The sequence below is a fragment of the Ranitomeya variabilis genome, chromosome 1, assembly GCF_051348905.1.
Source record: "Ranitomeya variabilis isolate aRanVar5 chromosome 1, aRanVar5.hap1, whole genome shotgun sequence".
Lineage (NCBI taxonomy): Eukaryota > Metazoa > Chordata > Amphibia > Anura > Dendrobatidae > Ranitomeya > Ranitomeya variabilis.
In genome coordinates, this window is record NC_135232.1 from 711,759,196 (window position 1) to 711,780,830 (window position 21,635).

Below are 21,635 nucleotides of genomic sequence, written 5' to 3' on the forward strand. Positions count from 1 at the left end.
TAAAAAATCATATTTTTTCACAAAAATGATCTTTACGCCCCCAATTTTTTATTTTCCCAAGGGTAAGAGGAGAAATTGGACCCCAAATGTTTATGTCCAATTTGTCCTGCGTACGCTGATACCCCCATATGTGAGGGGGGAACCACCGTTTGGGAGCATGGCAGAGCTCGGAAGGGAAGGAGTGCCGTTTGGAATGTAGACTTAGATGGAATGGTCTGCAGGCGTCACATTGCGTTTGGAGAGACCCTAATGTACCTAAGTAGTAGAAACCCACCACATGTGACCCAATATTGGAAACTAGACCCCCCAAGGAACTTATCTAGATGTGTTGTGAGAACTTTGACCCACCAAGTGCTTCACAGAAGTTTATAATGTAGAGCCGTAAAAATAAAAAAATCATATTTTTTCACAAAGACGATCTTTTCCCCACCAATTTTTTATTTTCCCAAGGGTAAGAGGAGAAATTGGACCCCAAAAGTTGTTGTCCAATTTGTCCTGAGTACGCTGATACCCCATATGTGGGGGGAACCACCGTTTGGGCGCATGGCAGAGCTCGGAAGGGAAGGACCGCCGTTTGGAATGCAGACTTAGATGGAATACCTAACCAGTAGAAACCCCCCATAAGTGACCCCATATTGGAAACTAGACCCCCCCCCCAAGGAACTTATCTAGATGTGGTGTGAGAACTTTGAACCCCTGAATGTTTCACTAAAGTTTATAGCGCAGAGCCGTGAAAATAAAAAATCATTTTTTTTCACAAAAATGTTTTTTTAGCCCCCAAAATTTTTATTTTCCCAAGGGTAACAAAAGAAATTGGACCCCAAAAGTTTTTGTCCAATTTGTCCTGAGTGGGTAGAAGGGACCCCCGGCTGGGGAGAATATTTGCTTCCAGAACTGTCAGGCACTGAGTGCTCAGCCGAAGGGACTATAAGTGTCCAGATACCGGCCACTGAAGTATCTCCACTACTACTGCTGCTGACACTGCAGTGACTAGCAATAGGGACAGAGCAGGAACTTTTATTGGATTTACTGCAACCACTTTTACTACCATTTTCTACCTCGTTTGTTCACAAATAAATAAAAGTTATCCATGTTGGATCATTACTGTGCTTCTGGATCCTGATTGCCTGGACTGCAGTGACCGAGGAAAAGAGGTAAATCCGCTGGGGTTGCATCCGTCCTGTTTATTTCATGTACAAGGTCCCGGAGTGTATACTGACTGTGGCTTAGTTGACTCGGCAGGGACTACCGCCCCAGGCCACTTTGTTACACTTCACGTAGTTGGCAGGATCCGACCTCAGCAGCCCTGCAACCTAAAGACTGATGGAAGAAATGCCTGAGATTTGTTGCCCGCCATTAAGGAATTAAAGGTGGCGGCTGGCAGAGATTGTAAGATGGCGCCGACCGCTACCCAGAAGATGGTGGCCATTGACGCGAAAATTAGAGATGTTGCCGCCTTACATAGGCATCATGGAGAAGATTTAGCACCAAGAGGCAGGGGGTTGCGACCCCCTGTGAAGAAGGCTCGCCCTAAATGGGTGCAGTCGAAGAAGTTCCCGTACAGCAGAACCCAAGGAAACAGGTGGAACAGCCAATTGTGGTCCCCCCATGAACGGGTGTAGCCCAGAAGAGCTAGATAGCATGACAGGAAGAGAGATGCCATTGCCGAGTAATTTACCTGTCCGTGTGCAGCAGCCGATGAGGAAGATCATCAGGAGCCGGAGCGCCACGGATGCAGAGGACCTTGAGCCAGAACCAGCAGTCGAGAAAGTAGAAGTGGTGGAAGGAAGGACTGCCGCGGCCGTGATATCCTGAGTTCGTGTGGCCACAGTGAAGGACCGTCGCAGCCAGATGCAGTCACAGTGAGTGCGATGCTTACCCTCACACCTGTCCCCTCACCTATTGCAGTCCCGGGGACTATATGCAGTGGCAATAAAAGTGCTCTCCTGCATCGAGGAGAGACAGGCGTGGGAAGCGCGGTGTTATGCACGGCTGCCTGCAATGGTCGCTACCCTACCCCTGCAGTAAGCCAGAGGGAAGAGGTGCCCAAAAAGAAACTGAGGGCCACAGGAGTGGGAGGCTCCAAGTTTGCAGAGCCGGCCGCTGCTGGAAGCTCCGGAGACCCTGAACTCGCCGCTGAGGAGTGTGAGAAGCAGAAGGTACAGCGGGGAATCCTCTTCCAGTGAATCTTTGGGCCACATGTACATGGTGGTGCAGTGGTGTTAGGTGTCGAGTTCCCACCTCTGCACAGGGGGAATCTCCAACAATCTCCACTGCAGTCTCCCATTCTTCTCCAGCCACAGTGGAGTCTGCTCAGCGGAGACGTCGGTCCCAGCATCTAGCTCAGGCTGATACTGGACAACTGGTTACTATTGCCCTTCCAGGCTCTGTCCTTGTAGCCAGCAATGTTCAGCAGCAAGCAGGTATTTCTGGGACAAAGGTCTGCTTTTCCCTTACTGAGCATGCCCATGGGATGACCTCCCATTTTAGGTTGGGGGTCACATGCTCAGGTCCTGTTGCAGCTCCTATTGGTCCATCTGGAAGGTCTTGTAGCACTGCCGCTATAAAAGGTTCGCATGGCCGCTCGGCCATGCGCTAGTGTACACTTGTAAACGTGTGTGTGTTGATGTGTGAAAGTCGCTAATTAATTATTCCCTCCCTTGTGTATGACTGCACACGTAAGGTGGATGATTGCTATCTAGCGCCCGACTTAGCTATCAGCACGTGACACACAAAACAGAGTCAAATTGCCGTGACCGCCAGTGCGGCGCCGTGCGTTTTCACACCGCTTTGCTTACCCAAGCCTGGGTGGTTAGTGGCGTCCGCCAGAGCACGCACTCCCGTGCATCTAAATTATTATTTTGGTTACGCTGACATCCCAGTTGCGGTGTCGAGCGCAAGAGGTCTAGTTGTACTCTAATCCCGAGTCTAGGGGTAGAGTTCTGTGACTCCTTGCTTGCGCTCTTTGTGCGGTACCGCGGCCCTGTGACGCATCAGGGTTCGCTTTCTTTATACTGGGTGAAGTTAACCCATGTGTGAATCCATATTGTACCGCCATATAGTCCGTCATTACTTAGCAGGAGGTTCCATCCCTGCACGGTGGACCCCGGGCTGCGAACGAACCTTACTCTATCTTTCTAATTATTTGGTGCGTTCCGCTAGCCCTAACACTTTGTGTTTTCAGGTGTCGCCATGGTCTAGGACAAACATATTTCAAGGAGGGGTGTAAGGAGGTGGCAAGAACCTCACGTGCCTTCGTGCATACCAGGCACATGTAGCCCGTACGGCACCTGAATGGTTCCCTTATCTTTAATTGGGTTAATGTGCCATGTCTCATATGTACTGTCTAATGTGAAATGCTTTATATGTGTCATGTCAATGTATATTGCCATTGCACTGTATTAGACATAATTAGTGCAGGGATAGAGAGAGTTAATGAAAGAGGCTGGGTTAGCAGCCTCAAAGAAGCAGGAAGCTCTGCTTCCAGCAGCAGAACCTGGCTAGGCATGGCCATGGCAAGTTGAGGGGAGAGAAAGTGCTGCCCCCGGACCCACAGGCAGTGAAGTGGGCACAGGACTACGTAGGTGTCCCGCCGAAGGGACTTTAAGCGTCCAGATTCCGGCATATGTGCGTCCCTCGTACGGGACAGAACCCCCCCCCCCCTCCTGTCTGGGGCATGAGAGACCCCCAGCCGGGGAGAATATTTGCTGCCAGGACTGTCAGGCACTGAGACTGGGTGAGTGCTCAGCCAAAGGGTCTATAAGCGTCCAGATACCGGCCACTGAAGCATCTCCACTACTACTTCTGCTGACACTGCAGTGACTAGCAATAGTGACAGAGCAGGAACTTTTATTGGATTTACTGCAACCACTTTTCCTACCATTTTCTACCTCATTTGTTCACAAATAAATAAAAGTTATCCCTGTTGGATCATAACTGTGCTTCTGGATCCTGATTGCCTGGACTGCAGTGACCGAAGAGGTAAATCCCATGGGGTTGCATCAGTCCTGTTTATTTCATGTACAAGGTCCCGGGGTGTATACTGACTGTGGCTTAGTTGACTTGGCTGCGACTACTGCCCCTGGCCATCTTGTTACAATGTCTCTCCTGGATATATCTCCTATATTATCTGTCACATCTTCCCATCACTGATCAATGTCTGTCAGACGTCATTTATTGTGCTTCTATGAGAAAGACTAGACAAATAGCCATGCACCTGATTACGACGGTGGCTCACTGGATGCTCCAGAGCTCTGTAGTGCTGGGGTCCTGGGTTCAATCCCCACCATGGACACCATCTGCACAGTCTTTATCTTCCCTGTGGTTGGGGTCCCCCTCTTCCCCCCACACCCCAGAGACATACTGATTGGCCATTTATACTGTGACCCCACAATATGTTCTCCTCTAGAAAAGCTTTAGGGTACCGTCACACAGTGCCATTTTGATCGCTACGACGGTACGATTCGTGACGTTCTAGCGATATCGTTACGATATCGCAGTGTCTGACACGCAGCAGCGATCAGGGATCCTGCTGAGAATCGTACGTCGTAGCAGATCGTATGGAACTTTCTTTCGTCGCTTGATCACCCGCTGACATCGCTGGATCGTTGTGTGTGACACCGATCCAGCGATGTGTTCGCTGGTAACCAGGGTAAACATCGGGTAACTAAGCGCAGGGCCGCGCTTAGTAACCCGATGTTTACCCTGGTTACCAGCGTAAACGTAAAAAAAAAAAACCGTACATACTCACATTCCGGTGTCTGTCCCCGGCGTCTCAGCTTCTCTGCACTGTGAGCGCCGGCCAGCCAGAAAGCGAGCACAGCGGTGACGTCTGACGTCACCGCTGTGCTTTCCGGCCGCTGTGCTTACACAGTGCAGAGAAGCTGAGACGCCGGGGACAGACACCGGAATGTGAGTATGTACGGTTTGTTTTTTTTACGTTTACGCTGGTAACCAGGGTAAACATCGGGTTACTAAGCGCGGCCCTGCGCTTAGTAACCCGATGTTTACCCTGGTTACCCGGGGACTTCGGCATCGCTCCAGCGCCGTGATTGCAACGTGTGACCGCAGTCTACGACGCTGGAACGATAATCATACGACGCTGCGACGTCACGGACCGTGCCGTCGTAGCGATCAAAATGGCACTGTGTGACGGTACCCTTACTTTGGCCTATAGACATCTGTCTTATGTATTTATCTACCAGCTTATAGATATAGATTCAGTTCAGTGAAGTTTTACTATATATGATATTATTTACATATTAACATTGCTAAAGTAAGTGTAGACTGAAGACTGGGCATATCGTCGCTCTCATTCTAATGGGCCTTATCTTTGTATTTATCATCTATGTATCAGCGGGAGATCGATCACAGATGGACATATGTTAGATAATAGATACAGTTACTTCCAGAAATCTTTGGCCAGTGACGATCCTCGTAATTTCTCTCTCTGCAGGCCGCTATTTTGCTTATTTCGCCATTTTGGATGTAAAATGAAACAACTGAGATACGATTGAAGTGGAGACTTTCACGTGTAATTAAAGGGAATAAAAAGAAATGTGCAGGGATTGCAGCCATTTTCCTACCAATCCTCCTCATTTTGAGGCTTAGAAGTTAATTGGACAAATTCACTTTCCAATAAATAAAATGTCCATGTTTAACCCTTTATAGAGAATCCTTTTCAGCACTGACAGCCTGAAGTCTGGAGGCCATGGCACTTTTCAGGCCTATCCTGCAGTGACTTCTGTTGTTTCTGGCTCTTTCTGTCTTAAAGGGAATCAATCACTACATTTGTTCAAAACTATTACTATGGACACACGGGTTATAGACAGCTGTCTGCCTCATATCACATGCCGTGTGGTGGATAAATCGTTTTTTATGTAAATGAGCTCTTCCAGGCTATGGGTGAGACCCTACTGGAAGATAACTCCACCTCCAGAGATTATTGTACATGAAGAAGAAGTTACCAGTGTGATGGTTACCAGTGTAATGTGTGATGGTCACCAGTATGATGCGTAATGGTTACCAGTATTACAAGTGCGCGAGATAATAGATGATAGATAGTAGCTAGATAGATAACAGATAGATAATAGATATATGATATATAATACAGCAAAAAAAGGGAACAGCGCAACACTTCTATATATACTTATCTTCGGGTGCAAGGCCCCAGGCAACCAGTCCAACGATTACACCAAGTTTATAAGAGCTCAAAAAAAGAGGCAGCACTCCATTTCTTCTGTGAAAATGTGGAAGATTTAATCAACCCACTTTACTGGGCGACGTTTCGGCTCCATTTGAGCCTTTCTCAAGCAGTGGGTATCTCTACTTAGTGCTTATTTATATGTGTCTCAACAATCAATAATTAGTCCCAATTACAATTTACATTAAATAAAGTGCGTTTTGCAAAATAGTGCATTATACAGTACTCGGTTATAGCAGCCTAGAGTGCTCATATATAAAGTGCTCGGTGCTTATATATATTAAAACATATCATCTCATTGCCTCTCAGGTCTCTGATCTTACAAACTTATTGCTTCTTGCGATCGCTGTATTAACAATTTCTTTACATTGATTATATTAATCATATTTCCACTTACCACTTGGAGACATGTGGGCTCATGGAGGACGCCATGTACGCTGAACGCCGTTCATTACATCCCACTGTGCATGACACAAGCGCATCACTGCCATGGAATGGAAACCTAACCAATAGGAAGCTTTGTGTGGCAATTTTCTGTATGCGCATGCGCAGTAGCGCAAATAGACGCCATGCTTGTTGTGGCATCATTATCTCCGCACATACAATTTCAAAATAGGAAATGTCTATTATATACTCACTTGCTATTCAGGCCATATATAAAGAAATGTACTCATTTTCTAAAAATATGATAATTTATCCATAATTAAAAGATTTTAGCATATATTACCCATATGTATACTTTTGTCAGAATCATATTGTTGTCAGCCATATTATAAGTACTCATGTTATACACCAATCGGACCGGTATGGACTGTTTAAGGTCCCACGGCATACCCTGACACCCCAGACGACACCTTACTCAGGTTGTCTCCAAGGGCCACATAAGGTCACAGTGCCACAAAGTGGTCCCTCCGGATCAAAATGTAGCAATTGCGACACCTATAAGATAGCCTGCACCATTGTCCAAGTCCCCTATTAGCCTTAAGATATACCTTTAAATGATATTCACATAAAATTGTTTCTTTTAATGCTTAATCTTTTTATTATTATTTAATCAATGATGCATCCATTTATATAGCCAAATAGCATATAGAGCATAGATAAAAAATACAAAATTATCTAAAAAAAATTATATAAAACATATTAAAAAAATTATATAAAAAAAATGCAAAATTATATAAAAAAATGTCTGGAAATAATTGCACACTAAAAGAACTTTTTTATTTTTTGTGTACTCAACATCCTTAAGCCATTTTTTGGTAACATGAATGAAAATTCTATGGAACCTGGGGTCTTCAATTATACAATTGAGGATGAGGAACGCATACTTAATGGTATCATGGGTGATGCTGCTTTCCTCAAAACACTGTCAATTATTGAAATGAAGAAAAAGTATGAGAATGATGCTAGACGTTTAATTACTTTGCAACTGCATTTAACAACATTGGGGCAATATTATAAGGAGCACAAAATCCCCAGAGGACTAAGATCAAATATTAGACCCAATCTTTTTTTGGATAATTCCACATTTTGCATGAGGTTTACTATGATATCTAATAAATATGCCATGGACGTGATGCTATTGAACATCGAATTTCTGCAAATGGAAATTAAGAAATTGCAACAGAGCATTGGAGAATGTGAAATAAAAATACAGGAAATATTAAAAGCTGAAGAATGGACTTTGTTCAAGGATAAAGTTGATAAGGACATGTCCTAGTTTCGGGGAGATCTAGAGGAAGTGAAAAGAAAAAAATGGAGTAGGGATGCTGGAGATTACGAAACTGGTCATGTGTATGCTTGGCAGTTTGATAATACTAAAATGCCCTGAAAAAAAGAGGTCAATTGGAAAGGAGAAAAGTCGATGGGGAAATAAAAGATTCTGTGATTAATAATCTGTTTACTCCCTATAGACGTTCTAGGTGGAATGGAGGACGCAAAAGGCGAGGAGGCAAACACCACTACCGGAGGCAAAAAGAAGGGAGAAAGGAACAAAGTACAACCACAAGCACAGAGACAATTGAATCTCAGGAAGCGGGAACAGAACTCGTAGTGAATATCTCCCGTAAGGTATTGACTGATATGCAAATATCTGTACTTAGTAAAGGTCTGTCGTTTAGCCCGTGTACACACATGGACTGGTTCAATCTACAATTGGACTTAGCACGTTTTTTTAGAGCAATTAGACTTAAAGAGTGGTTTCATAACAAGGATATAATCAAGGGTATTAAAACCAGTGAATTTGATCTAGGTTTTTTGGATTTGAGAAAGAAAAGTAGCTTTGTCCCACCTGTAAATTTGGCTGTGATAGATGCGTTTGAGAAAGTGGTCACAATGGAGGTTGAAACACTGAGAAGTAATAGTGTGGGGGCTTATAAACACCCAAATATTTTGAAGGAAGAATTCTTGGCCCTGCAGGAACTGGTCCATGATGGCGACATCATTATAAAACCCACGGACAAAGGGGGTGCTGTCGTCGTCATGGACAGGTCAATGTATATGTTCGAAGTTGAGAGACAGCTGATGGATATAAATGTATATTGTAAAATGGATGGAGATCCAAAGTTCAGTATTGGAAGGGAGATTGAGATTTGCCTGAAAGAGGCATTGAATGCAAACATTATAGATCAACAACTATATGAGTATTTATGGGTAGAAGCACCAACAACACCAGTATTGTATATAATCCCCAAAATACATAAGACATTGGACAATCCACCGGGGCGCCCCATAATTTCGGGGCAAAAATGGGTATATTCTTAGATAAAATCTTTAACCCCATTGTGAAACAAGGAAAATCTCATATAAAAGACACAACAGATTTTTTTAGGAAATTGGAGGCAGTTGAATTGGACGGGGAGATAATACTGGCATCCTTTGACGTAGTCTCTCTTTATACCTCTATTGACCATGAGATGGGTCTAAGTGCGATTAAGAAAAAATTAGATTCAGCTGGATATACAGTAGAGGGCAATGCGTTTGTTTTGAAATTGCTGGAAATTATTTTAAAAAGAAACTATTTCCTTTTTGGTGAAACATTTTATACACAAAAACGCGGTACAGCTATGGGGGCCAATATGGCCCCTTCGTTTGCGAATCTGGTTATGGAGGTCCTGGAGGAGGACTTCGTCTATGTATCCCACCATTTCAGACAAGTGAAGGTGTGCTGGAGGTACATAGACGACGTCTTCCTCCTGTGGACAGGATCAAGGGAGGAGTTGGATGACTTTCACCAATATCTCAATACCATAGACCAGACAATAAAATTCACATTGGTATCTTCAACGGTAGATATACAGTTTTTAGATGTGTTAGTTCAACAAAAGGAAAATGAACTTGTTACAACACTTTTTGTCAAGAAAACTGATAGGAACAATCTATTAACATATGACAGCCAACACCCACGTAAGATGGTAGAATCGATACCACTGAGTCAGCTGTTGAGAGTGCGGCGAATAGTTAAAAGGGAGGAAGATGTGGATGTGGCATTGGAATTGTTGATAAAGAAATTTACAAGTAGGGGGTATCCCAAGAAGCTTCTGAAGTCGGTTAAAGAGGATGTAATAAAGAGGGACAGGAAAACATTAATTACTAAGGAAATAGGTAATAAAAAACTGATCAATCGGGTTCCCTTTGTTACGACGTATGTAGAGGAGAGTAAGGAGGTGAGGGATATCATCACAAAACATTGGGGAATGCTGGGTAGATGTCTCCCAGAAATTAATGAGTTTGTTATGCCACCGTTATACTCTTATAAAAGAAGCAGAAACATAGGGGATTATTTAGTGAAATCGGATATTGGGTCTTTGAAAAAGAATCCCCAATTAACATTAGCGGGCAAAAAGAAAAGAGGATGCTTTCCTTGTCTCAATTGTGTGAATTGTACTCACATGATAAAGGGCTCTTCGTTTGAGCACCCAGAAACTGGCAAAGTGTATGATATAAAGGAATATCTCACGTGTGATACTGATCATGTGATATATCTTTTGATCTGTCCCTGTAATCTTTGGTATATTGGGGAGACGACATGTTCATTCAAGGTCAGGATGAACCAACACCGCTATATGATTAGAAAGAAAAAAATGCATCTCCCAGTTCCCAAACATTTCGTGGAACATAATCACACTGAAAAAGAGCTTAAGTGCAAAATTATAGATGTGGTCCCAAATTTGAGGAGGGGAGGGGATAGAGAACAAATTCTAAAAAGGAAGGAACTTAAGTGGATTTATGAGCTTAAAACACTTAAACCAAACGGATTAAATGCGGATTTTAAAATTCATACGGTGTTATAGAGGGGTATGTACGGACCTTGTTCTATGTTTATAATTGAGGTTTAGTTGATGACAAAACCATTCAGTCATTATACACCCTTATGTTTTTAAATAAATAAATGTTTTTTCTTTGCCTTTCAGATGTATATCATTGTGAAGAAACTTGCCTGGGAGAGATGTGGTATCGTGGAGGATAAAGATATTAATACTATATATATTTTGTCATCTATATTTACATATATTATTTCGAAAAACATTTTTTATATAATTTTGTATTTTTTATCTATGCTCTATATGCTATTTGGCTATATATATGGATGCATCATTGATTAAATAATAATAAAAAGATTAAGCATTAAAAGAAACAATTTTATGTGAATATCATTTAAAGGTATATCTTAAGGCTAATAGGGGACTTGGACAATGGTGCAGGCTATCTTATAGGTGTCGCAATTGCTACATTTTGATCCGGAGGGACCACTTTGTGGCACTGTGACCCTATGTGGCCCTCGGAGACAACCTGAGTAAGGTGTCGTCTGGGGTGTCAGGGTATGCCGTGGCACCTTAAACAGTCCATACCGGTCCGATTGGTGTATAACATGAGTACTTATAATATGGCTGACAACAATATGATTCTGACAAAAGTATATACAGTACAGACCAAAAGTTTGGACACACCTTCTCATTTAAAGATTTTTCTGTATTTTCATGACTATGAAAATTGTAAATTCACACTGAAGGCATCAAAACTATGAATTAATGCATGTGGAATTATATACTTAACAAAAAAGTGTGAAACAACTGAAAATATGTCTTATATTCTAGGTTCTTCAAAGTAGCCACCTTTTGCTTTGATGACTGCTTTGCACATGGCATTCTCTTGATGAGCTTCAAGAGGTAGTCACCGGAAATGGTCTTCCAACAATCTTGAAGGAGTTCCCAGAGATGCTTAGCACTTGTTGGCCCTTTTGCCTTCACTCTGCGGTCCAGCTCACCCCAAACCATCTCGATTGGGTTCAGGTCTGGTGACTGTGGAGGCCAGGTCATCTGGTGTAGCACCCCATCACTCTCCTTCTTGGTCAAATAGCCCTTACACAGCCTGGAGGTGTGTTTGGGGTCATTGTCTTGTTGAAAAATAAATGATGGTCCAACTAAACGCAAACCAGATGAAATAGCATGCCACTGCAAGATGCTGTGGTAGCCAAGCTGGTTCAGTATGCCTTCAATTTTTAATAAACCCCCAACAGTGTCACCAGCAAAGCACCCTCACACCTCCTCCTCCATGCTTCACGGTGGGAACCAGGCATGTAGAGTCCATCCGTTCACCTTTTCTGCATCGCACAAAGACACGGTGGTTGGAACCTAAGATCTCAAATTTGGACTCATCAGACCAAAGCACAGATTTCCACTGGTCTAATGTCTATTCCATGTGTTCTTTAGCCCAAACAAGTCTCTTCTGCTTGTTGCCTGTCCTTAGCAGTGGTTTCCTAGCAGCTATTTTACCATGAAGGCCTGCTGCACAAAGTCTCCTCTTAACAGTTGTTGTAGAGATGTGTCTGCTGCTAGAACTCTGTGTGGCATTGACCTGGTCTCTAATCTGAGCTGCTGTTAACCTGCGATTTCTGAGGCTGGTGAGTCGGATAAACTTATCCTCAGAAGCAGAGTTGACTCTTGGTCTTCCTTTCCTGGGGCGGTCCTCATGTGAGACAATTTCTTTGTAGCGCTTGATGGTTTTTGCAATTGCACTTGGGGAGACTTTCAAAGTTTTCCCAATTTTTCTGACTGATTGACCTTCATTTCTTAAAGTAATGATGGCTACTCGTTTTTCTTTACTTAGCTGCTTTTTTCTTGTCATTATACAAATTCTAACAGTCTATTCAGTAGGACTATCAGCTGTGTATCCACCAGACTTCTGCGCAACACAACTGATGGTCCCAACCCCATTTATAAGGCAAGAAATCCCACTTATTAAACCTGACAGGGCACACATGTGAAGTGAAAACCATTCCCGATGACTACCTCTTGAAGCTGATCAAGAGAATGCCAAGAGTGTGCAAAGCAGTCATCAAAGCAAAAGGTGGCTACTTTGAAAAACCTAGAATATAAGACATATTTTCAGTTGTTTCACACTTTTTTGTTAAGTACATAATTCCACATGTGTTAATTCATAGTTTTGATGCCTTCAGTGTGAATTTACAATTTTCATAGTCATGAAAATACAGAAAAATCTTTAAATGAGAAGGTGTGTCCAAACTTTTGGTCTGTACTGTATATGGGTAATATATGCTAAAATCTTTTAATTATGGATAAATTATCATATTTTTAGAAAATGAGTACATTTCTTTATATATGGCCTGAATAGCAAGTGAGTATATAATAGACATTTCCTATTTTGAAATTGTATGTGGAGCGGCCCCCAGACGCAGGGCAGCGGGGTACTCAGTACCGGGTCCCTCGGTTCTGGGGATGTCACGGTGGCCTGACCCGGTCCGTTGCTCTGCTAAGGGGCACCCAATTAAAGATGTAGGTGACGGTGTAGGTCGCACTAAATGACGAGGACACAGGGTTACAGTCTCTTTTCCTTTTTTAAGGAAGGCTTCGGCTTCCGCAATCCAGAGCACTGCTAACAGGGCTAGCTGAGACCGGCCGGTCCGAAGGCACATCCAGAGTTCCCTTTGCAGGTGGAAATCAGTAGCCTACCTACTAGCGCCTGGGTGTTGTAGTACTTCCCTGCTGAGCACCACGGGATAGTCCTCACAACTGTCGTGTATGTTTCTGTTCTTTCTCTCCGTCCCCCAGATGATATGGATAGGACGCACCCGTATGACAGGGTAGGCCTGGAGTTATTTTATAGGGACCCTAGAGATGCCCCTCTCCCACAATTGCCTCCATTGTCTTCATTAGGTGAAAAGGTGAGACAGCCAACCTAGAGTTAACTGCCCTGCCATAGTTCAAAGTAATGCGTAGAGTCTATTACTTCCTTGGCGCTCCGGCCACCGGCTACGCGCCTCAGTAGGATGTTGCCGATCTCGGGGCATGACTCCTCCTGGTTCTATCGCCTTTGTGCTGTGATCTCGTTTCTCACTTCTCCACAATATACTTCGCTTCGTGTCCTTTCTTAAGATGCCGCCGCAATGAGGTGCAGGCGCGGCTCCGTAACGATCTGTCCTGTGCTACTGTCAGGATCCCACCTCTGACAGGGACCCCCCTGAATCTTCTCAAGTAACGCTCTCCTCTCACTAGATGTTACCTGGGCAAAACCCAGTCAGCTTCTCCCCCTAACTTCCTATCCAACCCCCAGTTTTACCAGAGTGTGAGGAGTGGCCTAATACATAGAACCTTTTGCTCCCCCTGGTGGCCGGAGTGTGAAGTGTAATGTGTGACTGTGATACCTGGTCAGGTGAACTCTTTTAGTGCAATCAGACGTACCATCACTCCCCTTAGCGGCAGAGCGACGTTACTGCAACGACCAGGACTCTGGGGCGCTGCATATGTGCGGAGATAATGATGCCACAACAAGCATGGCGTCTATTTGCGCTACTGCGCATGCGCATACAGAAAATTGCCACACAAAGCTTCCTATTGGTTAGGTATGCATTCCATGGCAGTGATGCGCTTGTGTCATGCACAGTGGAATGCAATGAACGCCGTTCAGCGTACATGGCGTCCTCCATGAGCCCACATGTCTCCAAGTGGTAAGTGGAAATATGATTAATATAATCAATGTAAAGAAATTGTTAATACAGCGATCGCAAGAAGCAATAAGTTTGTAAGATCAGAGATCTGAGAGGCAATGAGATGATATGTTTTAATATATATAAGCACCGAGCACTTTATATATGAGCACTCTAGGCTGCTATAACCGAGTACTGTATAATGCACTATTTTGCAAAACGCACTTTATTTAATGTAAATTGTAATTGGGACTAATTATTGATTGTTGAGACACGTATAAATAAGCACTAAGTAGAGATACCCACTGCTTGAGAAAGGCTCAGATGGAGCCGAAACGTCGCCCAGTAAAGTGGGTTGATTAAATCTTCCACATTTTCACAGAAGAAATGGAGTGCTGCCTCTTTTTTGGAGCTCTTATGATATATAATAGATAGATAATAGATAGATAGATGATACATAACAGATAAATAGATAATAGACAGATAATAGATAATATAGATGATAGGGATAATAGATAGATAACAGATAGATAATAGATAAGTGATTGATAGATGACAGATAGATAGATAATAGATATATGATATATAATAGATAGATAGATGATAGACAATAGATAGATAATAGATAGATAGATGATGCATAACAGATAAATAGATAATAGACAGATAATAGATAATATAGATGTTAGAGATAATAGATAAGTGATTGATAGATAATAGATGACAGATAGATATACAGTATAGTGTGGGGGTTGTCACGCTTGGTAGAAGCATTCAGGTAGACTCAGGAGCACGTGCACATAAAACACCAGTGGAAACAAAACACAGCCCTCTGGGCACAACAAAAAGGCAAAACTAATAGCATACAGTTCAGTCTTCCTTTGTGCAGGGTCCTTCCGCACTCTGTTAGGGAAAACCACTCTCAGTCTTCACTTCTTGGGAAGTACAGCTTCTCCCCACAGCACCACATTCAGACTGAACCACAGGTCCAGGTATATCATCACATGTGCTGGACACGTGATCATGACATCACTGCAGGTCCTGCAGGGAAAAGGGTATGGTGAGCACCCTCCTGCACTGCGGGTACTCTCATGAAACTGGCCCATTAAAGGGAAGGCGCCATAAAAATAAAAAAAATTCAGCAATTGAAAAAATGTAAAGTATTACTGTTAAAATTTTCTTAAAAAATATCACTTGTTTATAATTTAGTAAAATATGAAATATAATTTTAAAAGTTTGGTATTTCCACTTTTAAACACTAGGGGGAGCAGCTACTGAAATTTGACACAAAAACCTAGTGAACAACAAGCTCATATTACTGCACAGCAGTAATTATGGGCTGAATCTGCTCACATGTGTGTGATGTCACTCCTCTCCTCCCCTTCTGGGTGTTTGCTAAGAGATAAGAGAGGATGACATTTAGGAACACAGTGCAGAGCCATTTTGTTGTGACTTCAAAGTTATACACTGACAAGTAGACAGTCACCGAGGATGGCAGGCAGCAAGAATTCTGTTAGTTGGTGCTGCTCGCTGTATCACACTCACACGGTGACACTCACACGTTCACAGTCACGCTTACACTCACATGCTGACACTCACACACACACACGCTCACACGCTGACACACTCGTGCTCGCGCTCACATGCTGACGCTCACACACTCACGTTCACACGCTGACGCTCACACTCATGCTCACGTTCACTCACGCTGATGATGCTCATGCTTTTACTTACATGCTGATGCTCACACTCGTGCTCACATGCTGACGCTCACACTCACGCTGACGCTCACACACGCTGACACTCACGCGCTCATGCTCACATGCTGACGCTCACAATGTCGCTCAAACACTGACGCTCACGCTCACACGCTGATACTCACACTCATACACTCACATTCTGACGCTCACAGTCATGCTGACACTCACGCTAATGCTCAAACTCACGTGCTCACGGTCACACATGCTCACGCTCACACACTGATGCTCGCACGCTCACACTCCACCCATCACCCTCATTCCTAAGCCGATAAGTAAACACAAACACCCACAAACCTACGCACCAGCCTATGTAGGAGCGTTACCAGAACAAACGTACATAGGCTGTAACCAGACAGAAACTGTTAATTTTAAAGAAGAAAAATTTTTAAAAAATTGCGTGGGCTCCCACGTAATTTTAATAACCAGCAGAGGGAAAGCTGATGGCTGGGGGCAGATGTTTATAGCCTGGGAAGGGGATAAAACCCATGGAGCTTCCAAGGCTATTAATATCAGCTCACAGCTGTATACTTAGCCTTTACTGACAATTAAAATGGGGGATCCCCCAAAAAATGGCGTAGGGTACCCACGGGGCACTACTGCCCTGACTGGCGTATAGTGCCCGATGACCAGAGGGGGCCTGCATTGGGCCCCCTCTCTTCTGGTCATCGGGCCCCAGTGGCAGGATTCTGCCAGTACAGTAACTGAACCTGCGTCGGAGATGCAGGTTCAGTTAAACTCTATTGTTGTGCAGGCCAAAAGAGTCTACCTTGTCATGGTGGCGGCTTTAAAAAATATTTTGGCCAAAACAAAAGCTGCTGGCTATATGTGTCATCTGGTGATGGGAACTGTTAATGTGTGATTGGTGAGAAGTGGAATTTTTCCAAGAGAGAGCAGTAGGGCTGTGGACAGTTTGAGGGGTGGAGGCGAGGCTGGGGTGGAGCCTGGGCTGAGTCTCAGGGGGAGGCTAAAAAATGTTGCCAGTATGAGGCCCCGAAATTCCTAGTGGCAGCCCTGGGTACCCCTATAATTAATAACCAGCAAAGGCCATGCAGCCAGCTGGGGGCTGATATTAATAGCCTAGGAAGGGACCATAGATATCGGCCCCCACCAGGCTAAAAACATCACCTCTCAGCTCTCTATAAGACACTCCTCCATTACGAATCCTATAGTTATATGGTAAATAAAGACACAGCCAGAATAAAGTCCTTTATTTGAAATAATCACAGACTCCATTAATAATCTTAATTAAACAATACTTACAGAAACGCCTAATCCACCGACGCCCGCGTCTCCTGCAACAAAAATAAAATAATAAACCACAAATATTCCTCACCTATCCGATGAGAAGGTAATCCATAATGTCCCACGACGATCCTGATCACTTTGAGAGCAGTCACATCAGTGACTCTCAAAGACAGCCGGCGAAACACTGTCAGGAAGTAATCCCTCCTGCAGTGTATTACTGAGCTGCAGTGAGAGTTCACTGGAGTTCATTTGCTCCAGTGATCTCCTTTACGGCACCACTTCTGCTTGGTAAAGTTTTCACACAATGGTGCCGTTACTGACAGCTCCGGAGCTAATGAACTCCGGTGAAATCTCACAGCAGTGCAGTGATATACTACGGGAGGGGTTACCTCCTGTCAGTGTATCACCGGCAGACGGGTACAGTGGTCACATCTCCCGATATGACTGTTCTACACATGAGATCGCCATGGGACAATCTGGGTTATCTGGACTATGGCGGAAAAGTGAGTATAGGTTGATTTATTATTTTACATTATTTCTAGGAGACGAGGGCGTCGGGGATTTGGTGTGAGGTAAGTATAATTGTTTTTTTATTTTTATGTGAATATGTATGTAATTTAACTTTTTTTTTTATTTTAACTGTGAGCACAGCCGCGGGCAGCTGATACTACCCTCCCTTCAGACATAGGCCGAAGGGAGCAGTAGTCTCATCAGCCTGCACCTGCTTTTTTACCACAGGTCACCGCTGCGGGTCACAGTCACAGCTGCGGGGTAACGCTGACATCTGCCAGCATGATCCTGCTTAAAGATGAACTTCAAGCTCAAGGAACATCAGTGTCAGATCGCACCATCCATCGTTGTATGAGCCAAAGTGGATTTTATGGAAGATGACACACCATTGTTGAAAAAAAATCATAAAAAAGCCAGACTGGAATTTACCAAACTACCTGTTAACAAGTCACAAAGCTTCTGGGAGAATGTCCTATGGACAGATGAGGCGGCAAAAATGGGACTTTTTGGCAAGGCACATCAGCTCTATGTTCATAGATGGAAAAATGAAGCATATCAAGAAAAGAACACTGTCCCTACTGTGAAACATGGAGGAGGCTCTGTTATGTTCTGGGGCTGCTTTGCTGCATCTGGCACAGGGTGTCTAGAATCTTTGCAGGGAACAAGGAAATCTCAAGACTATTAAGGGATTCTAGAGAGAAATGTGCAGCCCAGTGTCAGAAAGCTTGGTCTCAGTCGCAGGTCATGGGTCTCGCAACAGGATAATGACCCAAAACACACGGCTAAACCACCCAAGAATGGCTGAGGAAAATATTGGACTATTCTGAAGTGGCCTTCTATGAGCCCTGTATCTGTAGAGTATCTGTAGTCCTATATACAGGCCCCCCAACAGGTCTAGCAAGGGGTTCAGCTCAGGGGGGGCTAACCATCTGAGTGGGCCCCTAACCCTTGATTACAACTATGGTGGCACACTTTAACCTGTACTATCCCTTCCATGGGACCTGGGCCTTAATTCCCATGGACGGGATAGTATATCATACGCGGTCAGCCGCGCTCACGGGGGAAGTGTGGCCAATCGCGGCCTGGTGTCAGCTGATCATCACATCTGACACCCGGCACTATTTGCCAGGAGTGGTCACGGACCGCTCCCATCACTTTAAACCCCGGAACACTGCGATCAAACAAGATTGCAGCATTCTGGTGGTATAGGAAAGCATCGCGCAGGGAGGGGGCTCCCTACGTTCTTCCCTTAGACCCTCAGAACAACGAGATGTGATACAGTGCAGTGCAAAGTGTCAGATCAGCGATCTGACTTTATACAGTGATGTCCCACCCTGGGACATTGGAAAAAAGTAAAAACAAAAAAAATTAACATATGTAAAAATATTTTTTTTTAAATCCTAAATAAAAAAATATATATAAATTTTTCAAAAAAATACATTCTTTATGTAAATAAAAAAAAACAATAAAAGTACACATATTTAGTATCGCTGCATCTGTAACGACCCAACCTATAAAACTGTCCCACTAGTAAACCCCTTCAGTGAACACCGTAAAAAAAAAAAGCAATCATATCAACATACCGCTGAACAAAAAGTGGAATAACACGCGACCAAAAAGATGGATATAAGTAAACATGGTACCGCTGAAAACGTCATCTTGTCCCGCAAAAAACGAGCGGCCATAGAGCATAATCAGCAAAAAAATAAAAAAGTTATAGCCCTCAGAATAAAGCGATACAAAAATAATTATTTTTTATATAAAATATTTTTTATTGTATAAAAGCGCCAAAACATAAAAAAAATATAAATGAGGTATCGCTGTAATCGTACTGACCCGAAGAATAAAACTGCTTTATCCATTTTACGTGGAATGGTATAAACGACCCGCCCAAAAGAAATTCATGAATAGCTGGTTTTTGCTTATTCTGCCTCCCAAAAATCGTTATAAAAAGCGATCAAAAAATGTCATGTGCCTGAAAATGGTACCAATAAAAGCGTCAACTCATCCCGCAAAAAAACAAGACCTGACAAGACTCTGGGCCATAATATGGAAAAATTGCAGCTCTCAAAATGTGGTGATGCAAAAACTATTTTTTGCAATAAAAAGCGTCTTTTAGTGTGTGACAGCTGCCAAACATTTTTCCATTTTCCCATTAGGGTTAGGGCTAAAGTTAGGGTTGGGGCAAGAGATGGGGTTAGGGTTTGGATTACATTTACAGTTGGGATTAGGGTTGGGATTAGGGTTAGGGGTGTGTCAGGGTTAGGGGTATGGTTAGGGTTACGGTTAGGGTAGGGATAGGGGTGTGTTGGGGTTAGGGGTGTGGTGGGGTTAGGGGTGTGGTTAGGATTGGGATTAGGGTTAAGGGTGTGTTCAGGTTAGGGTTCGAGTTAGAATTGGGGGGTTTCCACTGTTTAGGCACATCAGGGGCTCTCCAAACGCGACATGGCGTCCGATCTCAATTCTGCGTTGAAAAAGTAAAACGGTGCTCCTTCCCTTCCGAGCTCTGCCGGGGACCCAAACAGTGGTTTACCCCCATATATGGGGTATCAGAGTACTCAGGACAAATTGGACAACAACTTTTGCAGTCCAATTTCTCCTGTTACCCTTGGGAAAATACAAATTTGGGGGCTAAAATATCATTTTTGTGGGTAAAAAAAACAGTGATTTTTTTATTTTCATGGCTCTGCGTTACAAACTTTAGTGAAACACTTGGGGGTTCAAAGCTTTCACAACACATCTAGATAAGTTCCTTGGGGGATCTGGTTTCCAAAATGGGGTCACTTGTGGGGGGTTTCTACTGTTTAGGCACATCAGTGGCTCTGCAAAAACAACATGACGCCCGCAGACCATTCCATCAATGTTGGCGTTCCAAAACACCACTACTTCCCTTCTGAGCCCCGACGTGTGCCCAAACAGTAGTTTTCTCCCAAATATGGGGTATCAGCGTATTCAGGACAAATTGGACAACAACTTTTGGGTCCAATTTCTCTGGGGGCTAAAAAACTGGGGGCTAAAAATCATTTTTGTGGAAAAAAAAATGATTTTTTATTTTCACGGCTCTGCGTTATAAACTTCAGTGAAACACTTGGGGGTTCAAAGTTCTCACAATACATCTAGATAAGTTCCTTGGGGGGTCTAGTTTCCAATATGGGGACACTTTTGAGGGGTTTCCACTGTTTAGGTACATCAGGGGCTCTGCAAATGCAACATGACGCCCGCAGACCATTCCATCTACAGTTGTGGCCAAAAGTATTGACACCCCTGCAATTCTGTCAGATAATACTCAGTTTCTTCCTGAAAATGATTGCAAACACAAATTCTTTGGTATTATTATCTTCATTTAATTTGTCTTAAATGAAAAAACACGAAAGAGAATGAAGCAAAAAGCAAAACATTGATCATTTCACACAAAACTCCAAAAATGGGCCAGACAAAAGTATTGGCACCCTCAGCCTAATACTTGGTTGCACAACCTTTAGCCAAAATAACTGCGACCAACCGCTTCCGGTAACCATCAATGAGTTTCTTACAATGCTCTGCTGGAATTTTAGACCATTCTTCTTTGGCAAACTGCTCCAAGACCCTGATATTTGAAGGGTGCCTTCTCCAAACTGCCATTTTTAGATCTCTCCACAGGTGTTCTATGGGATTCAGGTCTGGACTCATTGCTGGCCACCTTAGAAGTCTCCAGTGCATTCTCTCAAACCATTTTCTAGTGCTTTTTGAAGTGTGTTTTGGGTCATTGTCCTGCTGGAAGACCCATGACCTCTGAGGGAGACCCAGCTTTCTCACACTGGGCCCTACATTATGCTGCAAAATTTGTTGGTAGTCTTCAGACTTCATAATGCCATGCACACGGTCAAGCAGTCCAGTGCCAGAGGCAGCAAAGCAACCCCAAAACATCAGGGAACCTCCGCCATGTTTGACTGTAGGGACCGTGTTCTTTTCTTTGAATGCCCCTTTTTTTCTC

At 43.6% G+C, this 21,635-nt stretch overlaps 1 long non-coding RNA gene across 1 annotated transcript; it reads left to right on the plus strand.

Annotated features, from left to right (window-relative positions):
• The first annotated feature begins 3,774 nt into the window (after positions 1 to 3,774).
• LOC143759494 (uncharacterized) lies at positions 3,775 to 10,788 on the plus strand. Its single transcript, XR_013212233.1, has 3 exons — positions 3,775 to 3,981; positions 8,116 to 8,272; positions 10,615 to 10,788. It is a non-coding gene; the product is annotated as an uncharacterized LOC143759494 (long non-coding RNA).
• The last annotated feature ends 10,847 nt before the right edge of the window (positions 10,789 to 21,635 follow it).